Source organism: Crotalus tigris, unplaced genomic scaffold (assembly GCF_016545835.1).
Source record: "Crotalus tigris isolate CLP2741 ecotype Arizona unplaced genomic scaffold, ASM1654583v1 scf7180000024337.5909745, whole genome shotgun sequence".
NCBI classification, from domain to species: domain Eukaryota; kingdom Metazoa; phylum Chordata; class Lepidosauria; order Squamata; family Viperidae; genus Crotalus; species Crotalus tigris.
In genome coordinates, this window is record NW_024100507.1 from 5,668,527 (window position 1) to 5,678,898 (window position 10,372).

The following is a 10,372-nucleotide window of genomic DNA, read 5'->3' on the forward strand; positions in this document are numbered from 1 at the left end:
AAATCCATCCTTCTTTGAAACACGCTTTTATTGCTACCTTTGCTTTTTCATCATACACATTGATGGACTCATTCTTTGAGAAGGTTTGTCTAAAAATATGACGCTCAAAACCTGGTTGTGTTATTAGACCTGGGGCTTCCAGGGAACCAGAGAGATGCTTAGATGGCCTCATTGCCGGGCTGTGTGTGTGTGTGTTTTTTTTTTTTACAAAACTTTTCAAAATGATCTTTATTTTTAATATTTATTAATTTTTATATGTGGTTTTATCTGTTTGTTGTGTGCTTCCCAATTGCCTGTGGTGAGATGGGCAACTATATAAATTTGATAGATAGATAAATGGTTCTGTCTGCTACACAATAATTTTTCATTGCCCTGAAATGTGATCTCTGAAGGACTTCCATTCTATTCAGCAGGGTTCCCAATTACACAGACCTAGAAATGAAGCCTATGTTGGGAAAATTATGGCAGATTTATGAAATGTGAAAGGTACATTATGAAATAATCAGAATTACATTTAAAAACATCACCAGTGCTATTTGGGACAAGGTTTTTTGACTGCAGTGTTTACATTGTAAGAATTATGTCTTGACTCTCTGCTGCATAAATTGTGTGGATTGAACCTTGTAAAACTGATTTTGAATGTGGCAGAATAAGATAAGTAGATAGACAAATTGGTACTTGTGCCAACACAGCTTCCTGGTGAAATTGTTGAACGCACCCAGAATTCAGAGGAACAGTTTTCTGATATGGCTCAATACATCATTGTCATTAGTGCAGAGATCTCATGTTGTTGTTTTTTTCAATATTGCAAGGAATGGAGGAGCTCTGCTTCCCAATTCTCCCTTTGCACACAGAGGCTAGAGTTGAGATGCAATGGCCCTAAATTAAGTCTGGTTTTCTAGAATCTCTGCCCCAATGTTTCACTATCACTGTTGCTAAACTGTCTCCCTGACATTTGGTGAGATTTCTATTGTCTAAACCACTTTTAATTCCTCCAAGGAAGGAGATTTCACCTCACTGTGAGGCAGCTTATTCCTGGTAAATAAATGAGGTGTAATAAATGCTTTTCTCCAATTATGTAATTATTAGATCTGCAACCGTCAATGAGAGTGTAAGGTTCCCCCTTCAGTTAGATCAGGGGTCCCCAATCCACAGGCTGCAGACCGGCACTGGTGCACAGCCCGTCAGGAACTGGGCCATGCAAGTGAGCGACACCCCATCTGCACATGTATAGGATCCAGAGAGCGTGCAAAACCAGGCCCCACTCCCAGTCCACAGAAAAACTGCCCTCCAGAGAACTGGTCCCTGGTTCCCAAAAGGTTGGGAGTTGCTGAGTTAGATGATTACACAACTCTGTTCTAAATATTTTAAAATGCTATACATAGTCCTTAGGTTGCAATGGTAATTGGGACTAGTATTGCCATCCCTAAGCAATGCAGTCATAAAACGTATGTCACATGCCAGCATGGCTGTCAAGATTCAGACTGATGAACCCAACCAAATAAGCATCTTTGAGACATTCCAATCTCTTAATGTAAAACTTCATTGAGTGCATTAATTCAGCGAAAGCAAAACCATCTCTGGCCAGACCCCACCCAAACCTCTATATTAAAAGCATAGAATTCTTCCTCCTCCCTCTCGGTCAGGTCACATTCCCCAATTGAGCAAGAAAATATTGTTATGGAAAAGCATCTTTAAGTCTACCCAGATGCTTGGTAGAATGTCCTTGAATATCATGGTCTAGCCCAGTGTTTCCCAAACTTGACAATTTTAAGGCATGAGGACTTCAACTCCCAGAATTCCACAGCCAGCAACGCTGGCTGTGGAATTCTGGGAGTTGAAGTCCACATGCCTTAAAATTGTCAAGTTTGGGAAACACTGGGCTAGCCTCTTAATCTTCACAGCTCACATTCCAATCCCTTCCCTCCCCCCAGGTTTGTTGGCAAGTTGAGAAGCAATAATTTTCAGCAAAACTGTGCTTTGAAATTGGCTTAGCAATGATAAATCCAAGCAGTCTGGTTGCTGTTGTAATCCCAACATATTGTTAAGTGGCAAGCAGAAGGAGTCCTTGGTAAAGAGTTTAGGGGTCGTGTGAGAGGACCTGGGAGGGCCGGTGTAGGCCCTGCATGAATTGGGGGAGACAAAGGGAGGCAAGGAAAGGGCCCATGTGCAGGAAGGCTAGGGGGACAGCATGACAAGATGCACGTGCAGGAAAGCCAGATGTGGATGTGGTATGGTAGGGCGTGTGCTCAGGAAGGCCAGGGGGGACTTACCAAGGACATCTTCCCTTCCCTAGAGACTTTGCTTGTGGGAAGCCAGCAGAGAAGGTTGCGCTGGTGATCACATGACCATGGGACATGGCAACTCTCTTGTGAGCCAGTTTCCAAGTGCCTAATCATGACCACATTCCTGTGAGGAATCTGTGGCAGCCAGAAGTTCAAGGGCCAGTTGTAAGCCCCACTCGTTTAGTGCAGTTGCCACTTCAAACGATTGCTAAATGAGTGGATGGTAAGCCAGGATTATCTGTATTTTTCCAGGAGGAAGAAACTGACAGCATCATCTCCAGTTTTCAGATATCCGTGTTTTGGATGCAACTATACCAATATCGCCCTCTCATTTTCCTTTTCTGAAATTTTACTGTAGTTTAGGTAGTGGAGTTATTGACCTACTTTTAGAGCGCAAGTTTGAAATAATCTAAGATCCTGAAAAATTTAATTCTGTGGTCAACAAGGCTGATAGTGCATTGCCAGAAAACAAGTGTTTCTCTGATTTGATTATGTTCTTATTAAACTGCACCACAGAAACGTACCTTTTTTAAAAAAAACAACAACGTGTGAATAGGCGTTGCCTCTGGGGTCTAGTCTCTGCCTTGTGTGTTTCTCCATTTCTCAGAAAGAGCCCCAAGGAAACGGCAAGAAATAACTAAGCAAAAAGTCGAGGAATTAACAACAAAAATCCTGGCATAAGCAGCTTCAGGCCATAGACTGATGAGTCTAATAATGGAGAAATTTCTGCTGGGAATCTTATAGCGGACTAAAACGCTCAGGAGGAAGACTAATAAAAGAATACTTTCCACAGTTAGATATTACCCACACTGTTTTAATGGCCCACCTGAGGGAGAGATTGTGTGTGAGAGAGGAGATAATGATGGAAGAATCATGTATGTTTTGAAATGGTTAATTTCACAGTTTATATTATAAAAGTCAGTTACCATTATCCTAATCTTAGAAATCTGAATGAGAAGTTTATTTTTGCTTAACGTTGCACATTCCTAGATTTTTTTTTTAAGTTAACCCTGTAAACGTGTTCTGAATTTGTCATGAAGTTTACAGACTGGGCTATGTGTGTAGTGCAATGGGTAATCTTTTCTGAAACAGAAAAGATTGATGTGTTCCCTCCCACTATTGCTTCTCACAATTGTTTGATGGGGTTTAATACTGTGTTATTTTTTGACGTAGGATGGCAAATAATTTTGATTTTTGTGGAATCCTAAGAGACATTCATTCATCCATTCATTTCTTGTCTATATTATTTTACAAATAACTCAAGTTGGTTCACACATCCAACATACCTTCCTCCTCCTATTATCCCCACAACAGCAATCCTGTGAGGTGGGATGGGCTGAGAGAGAGTGACTGGCCCAAAATCACCCTGCTGTGCTTTGCCCCATGGAGCCTCAGACTACATTTTACCAGTGCTTTTTTTGTAAAAAAAAAAAAAAAGTGCTGAAACTCACACATGTCATACAACCCGCCTTGCCTACCCTACAAAGTTCCATTCAAAAAAGGTGCCGGAACTCTGTTCTGGGCATTCTGTGACAAAAAAAGCCCTGCATTTTACTATAGTAAACTAAATTAATTAGTAATCTGCTCTGAACAGGTTGATTTAATCATGGATTTTCAGCCTTGCACTGAAGTTGGATGCACAAACTTTTTGCCATTGCCAGCACCTGAAAATCTGGAGAAACAATCAGAGCAGAGTCCCAGACTACAAACCATATATTTCTTTAGTACAGAATACAGAGAGTCCTTGACTTACGACTGTAATGGACCCTGCCCATTATGGCCACAAGTTATAATGGTTGCAAAACAGGTCACGTGACCAACCTGATTTTACAAACTTTTTTGTAGCAGTCATAAAGCGAATGTTGCAGTCGTTAGATGAACGGCGTAGCCGTTATGCAAATCCATTGTTTGCTATGGTGCCATTTTGCCGTAAATTGGAAGTGAGGTGCCAGTTTTTGGCAAAACTCTTGCAAACATGCTCAAGTGAACTTGGGACACTGCAAATCACCATAAATGTGGTGGTGTTGCTGAGTGCTCAAAGTGCGATCATGTGGCTGATGGGGAGGGGGGAATGTCAGAGCTTCAGATTCAGGTCATTTGTCCCCTTCTCTGGATCCATCATAACTGACTGATCGTAAGTCAAGGACTATCTGTAATATTCTTTCCTGTTATGCATGTAATTACCGCTGTTAAATCCTCTGTTGCAAATACAGTGGTCTGCATTGCGTAAATGGATTGTTCTTGTTTGCCTCCCGTGTTGAAACTTTTAAATGCTCCGCTCTAAGGCACTTATATTAGAGGGGCATGCTTGACATTGGACATCATGGCAGTGAGTTACATCGCACGGAAATGCTATTTTTGTCGCTTGAGCCTCTGGCAATAGCATTTCTTCCAACCCAGCCACTGCTTCTTTTGTTTTCTCTGCCATATGTATTGTCGCAAAATTGGATGCTCCTCTTGTTATTTAACTAGCCATATTGCAGTACATTTCAGTATTTTATAGATCGGATTCCCGACTAATATGGATTTGTTTTTCTGATCATCCCGAAGCCGGCAGCATTTCCTAATTGGCACCTCTGGTTTTTGATGACACTCTGTTCCCCCCCCCCCTTAAATCTGGGCCATTTAGATGATGGTTCTTAGAAGATTTGCAGAAAATGTGCTCGTAATAGAAACATTAGCTATAATGGGAAGCTGTGATTGGGGTATATTAGGGCTTGCATTCTTTAAAAAGATATAGAACTTTTGAACTTGCCAAATTCCTATTCGCTGAAGGAAGCTGTTGTTTTCTGGCTTCTGTACAAGCCTGAAAAAAGTGGATCTGCTTTCACATTAATGCATTGACTCCTTAAAACAGCAGCAATGAAAAATGACGGGGTGATTAAAATCAGCCATTCTTTCAAACCATCTTCAAAATGTGCATTAGTACATATGAAACAGGTAGTCCTCGACTTACAACAGTTCTTTTAGTGACTGTTCAAAGTTGCAACAGCACTGAAAAAAAGGTGACAATGACCATTTTCACAGCCTCCCCATGATCATGTGATCAAAACTCAGATGCTTGGCAGCTGGTTCATATTTATGACGGTTGCAGTGTCCCAAGATCATGTGATCACTTTTTGCAACCTTCTGTGATTTGCTTGAGGCAAGAAAGGTCATAAAATGGGGGCAAAATTCACTTAACAAACGTCTTCACTTAACAACAGAAATTTTGGGCTCAATTGTGAGGACTACCGGTACAGGTTATACTGCTATGAAAATATAGTCCTGAGTGTTCATGCAATTTTTGCATACTTTACTTAGGTTTTTGTTTAACAGGGCTGTAAGAAACTTTAGTTTGTCTCTCTGTGGGGCAGGGTCAAAAAGTCGAGATGGTAGCTGCACTCTTACAAACAAAACCCTTCCTCTTTGTTATGTGTGATACAATGCCCGTGAAAAAAGGGCAGTGCTTTGATTGCGGTCACCGCTGCCATATTGACTTCTTTGACACTATGACCCCTGATACAGATCCTGGTTTGTGAATCTTTTTTGCATTCGTCTTCAATGCTGTGCACACATTATTTTTGCTTTTATGCTTTGGAATTTTATGGCCACTGAATGGTAGTGTTGCATACATATAGAATGTAGCCTTTATTTTTAATCTTTCCTTTCACTATTTATATACTCTTGACATTCATGAATGATTAATCAAATTCACTTGGTAGCTTTTTGGACATAGTTCTATTTCAGGTTGGTCCGTGAATTTCCACGCTACATTAATGTCATGTCTTTTGTGTGTGTGTGTGTGGGGGGGAAAGGTGACATGAACTTGGTTAGCCCAAGTCTTCTTAGCATATTTCTAATCCCCCAAAACACTTTTGGATTCCCCCCCACCCCCGAATTGCAACCCTGCTACATATCTGCTTTTTTTAATTAATGGAGAGGAAGATTGTTCTGTGGAGCAGCTGTTCAAAATTGGGAAAATAACCTTTGTGTAATAAAACTCCTATCTGTCCGTGCACTTGGCTTTCTTTCTTGCTTCCAGGCAGATTGTGTGTTGCTTCTAGCTTCCTGCAAGTTGGGGGGTTTGTTTTGTTTTTTTCCTCTTCTGTCCTCAGAAGTAAGAGTGAGCCTGAGCAGCTGTTCAGCCTTTGCAGAAAAGACACATATCCCCCCCCCCCATTCTTTTTGATTGCAGAAGGCTAGGTTGATTTCCTTCCTTTTCCTTATGCAAAAGTTCCATTATTTTGAAGCAGGAGGGGGTGGGAGGATGTGCAGCGAAGAGGCAACAATATCTTAAAATGGGAGCATACACGAAGCAGAAATTTTCATGTCATGGATTGTACCATAGTCAGAATAACTCCATCATATTGTAGAACTACAGCTACAGATTAAAGCACTGCTTAACAATTTATGCTTTTGGGACATTGGTCCTAAGCCTAAGCCTTTGTGCATAAATATGGAATATGGAAAACATATCTATTTTTTTAAATAAAACACTTCATGGTTATGAGAAAGAGAACTGTTAGCAGTTTGCTTTTTTAAAAAAAAAATTAGAAGGGTTGTCATTAACCCAAAACAACTTATTTCAGCTTTGTAATCCTTTGTGTGAAAGTGTAGGATTGGATCTATAGGAAATGGTACCCAAACTGTGCACTAAATTACTTAGTTTTGTGTTTCTTTAAAAGAAAAGAGAGACCACAGTTCATTAACAGTTATCTTTAATCCTGCTGTTACATTCCTGGTGTTTATGGATGTATAAAAGCTTCATTAGTATCTATAGTGTTCATTATTGCAACTTCACATATACTGAGTGCTGGAGAAAATTCTAGGCAGATACAACAACAATCTTTCTTTAGGCAGAAATCAAATAAGATCTCATGTAGGAATGGCTGCCTTGGCTCTCAGCCATGCAAAAGACATTCCAAAATTTCAACCATTTCTTTCTTTGGGAAATTTGGGAAATTCATGGATATAGTCATCTTGAAATTTATTGCTTCCTGGATAATGGATCTCTTCATGGAACCTTAAAGTTGTCATTTTTGTGTACCATGGTTCCTATGAAGATACTTTCTATTTTTTTTTGTGATGTCCGTTTGCAAATGAGTTTGACACCATCCATTTGCAACATTGTATCTTTGTGAAGCTGTGTTTCTGTCAATCTTTTGACCTGTGAAAATATTACTGACGCTAAAGTGTCACTAATCAAGAAAGTTTGGGAACTTCTGACGTGAACTGATGATATAGTTAGACACAAACTTTCTTCTGAAAATTTCAATACTTCTCTAGATTATTGGGGATAGTTTGCTCAGATAGGCATACTGATCCTTGGAATATTTATTTCCAATCCACATGAATTACCAGGAGAACCAAATGAAGTAAACTAACCAAAGAGAGAAGCAACCTAGAACTAAAGAGAAACTTCCTGACAGTTAGAACAATTAATCAGTGGAACAACTTGCCTCCAGAAGTTGTGAATGCTCCAACACTGGAAGTTTTTAAGAAGAGATTGGACAGCCAGATAGTAGACTGAATTGTGATGAGGTTATTTGAATTCAAGTCCCATTGAAATCAAGTTGCATTGCAAAAGAACTTACTTTATTTAGGGGAAAGGTATGTTTAATTAATTTAGCCTGCTCTAAAATATATTTTGTATAAATTACTTGAGTTTTCGGACATTGTCTTTAAGGAGATAGCTTCTTAGTAAGTAGTAAATAGCTTGTCTCTGTAGAATATAGCTTTTTAATTTTAGTCATCAGATTTTGATAATTCACAGATACAATACATATTTTTGCTACCTTACAAGTTTCAGCAAGTCCTAACTACATTACATGATGAAGCTTATTCTTAGAAGATAGTATTGAAGATCGTGCATCTCTCTTTCATCAACGTTTGAAGACATTTTGGGGTCTTAACATAAAGTTTATTATCTCTAACCTGCATTTCTGACTCCCTTTCTTACTGCACTGGATGGATAAGAGCTGGGCCATTTCTGAATTCAGTCATATTCATTTTTGCACATCATAAATTGTAAATAAGACCTGAAATGCTCATGGTTTTCAGTTATATTTTGTACATGATGCACAATGCCTTTTTAAATTATTCTAACAGCTCTGAAGCTTTTACTGGACATTCCTTATAATTTCCATTTAAAAGATTATGCGTTTATAATGTGCTAAGACAGTGTCACTTAAAAGCTGGCAATGTCTTTGAGTTTCTATAATGAAAATAGTGTTTAAATGATAAAAGCTATTTAAGATTGCTTTCATTTTAGTATTATGAGAAAAAAATATTGTGCTTTAAACTAAAAAACAGTGGCTTAAAATAATGTTATATATTATTTCTTTTTTAGTAAATTCTATAGTTTGGGATATTTGCTTTATTTCTTGGTGCCCACAAAATTTGATTACCTGGCAGCATAGGACAGACTTTGTATCCAGGTGATTCCCATATGCAACATCCTTGTTTAAATGCTGCCATTAAATCGAGAAACCTCTAATTAACTTAATTTTCCATTTGTGGAAGGTGTGTCTAGCTTTGAAATCACAGAAAATGTTCCAAAGGGTCTTGCATGGAACAGTGAGGTTCAGGGGGTCCACATCTTGACCAAAGTGTTCATTTTAGGTACGAACCCAGAACAAGCATATTGGATCTTGGCATAGATGTTGTATGGTGGAAGACAACACATTAGTGGCAAGGTCATTGGCAGCAGCAGCTAAGCAAAGATACCAGAGAAGAAAAGTTTTTTGGTTATGCCACCTTTGAATTCAAATGGGGTAGCTAAGGACAGGGAAGATTTGCTGCCCAAACCATACAAAAGCAGAGAGTAGAGAGGAACAAGGTGCCCAAAGCTTGCTTTGTTCATCCTGCAGGACCCACCTGAAACATCTCTAAGCTGAAACATGAATCAATCAAGATATTCCCTGTTTCATTTCGAGATGCTCCATGATTCATCCAAAATGGTTCAGTTGATTTCCTAAACACAATGCATTGGTTTCATACTCAGAACAAACAAGTGTTTCAAGCATACTTCTATTTTAAATATAGTTGAATATCTTGGTTTATTTTGAAGCTGGAACCCCTATATCTTGGTTCATATAAAATGAGAAACACTGGTAAATTGTGTTCCTCATTTTATATCCTGACTAATTATCATGATTAATTAAAACTTAATTAAAAAAAGTAGAGCGAGGAGATTTTATTCATGGGCAAAAAAAAAGAGTTCTCCAGAGCTCACTTGTTAAGACAAGGTGTTATAGTCTGAAATAGGTCATCTCCTTTTTAGCCTTCAGCAATTTGTCATTTCTCAGACTCTTTTACCCGTTTATAAAATATGAAATACTGCATGGCTTAAGGAACACTTTGAGCATGACTGCAGCCAGCAGCACTGCACGTTTTAAGCTGGATCAAAGTTAAGTACATCTATTTATGTGGGTACCTTTAAAAAAATCTAAGAGATGTGTCTGAATTATGTGTATGTGTAAATTAATCTAGCCTTAAAAGACACGTTTCGCTGTGTGTCATATGAAGTTGTATGGCCTGATCTGGATGAACTTGATAAGTTTGTGACTTACTACTTTGCAGAGGAGCAGAACTAAAGATATACCCTGTATGTCAGTGGTGGCAAACCTATGGCACGGGTGCCAGAGGCTGCACTCAGAGCCCTCTCTGTGGGTACGCGCGCCGTAACCCCAGTCCTAGGCCTTCAGCTGGGTTTTATAAAACCTTTTTGCTTTAGGCCTCCGCCACCGTGTACAAAAAAAAAAAAAAGGTTCAATCAATCAGTCAATTTCAACTTCTTGCGGGAAAAAAAAAGATCTTGCAAAATTGGAATTGATTGAACTTTTTAGTCCCATCCAGTCTGCTGTTACCACCGCAGCCACGCCCACCCAATGGGCCACACCCACCCAATGGGCCACACCCACTCGGCACCCGACGATAAGTGGGTTTTGGGTTGCAGTTTGGGCACTGGGTCTCTAAAAGGTTTGCCATCACTGCTGTATGTTATCATCATTGCAATGGCATTTGATCAAACTTTTATCATTCTTTATATTTGAGCATTGATGACAGTGATTTGTAGTTTGTTTTATTTCCCTTACTGGTCTTGA

At 39.2% G+C, this 10,372-nt stretch overlaps 1 protein-coding gene across 2 annotated transcripts in view; it reads left to right on the top strand.

Moving 5' to 3' along the window:
* Window positions 1-10,372, top strand: part of SLC66A2 (solute carrier family 66 member 2) — a 62,971-nt gene that overhangs the window by 48,815 nt on the left and 3,784 nt on the right. The gene's annotated exons all lie outside the window — the stretch shown is intronic.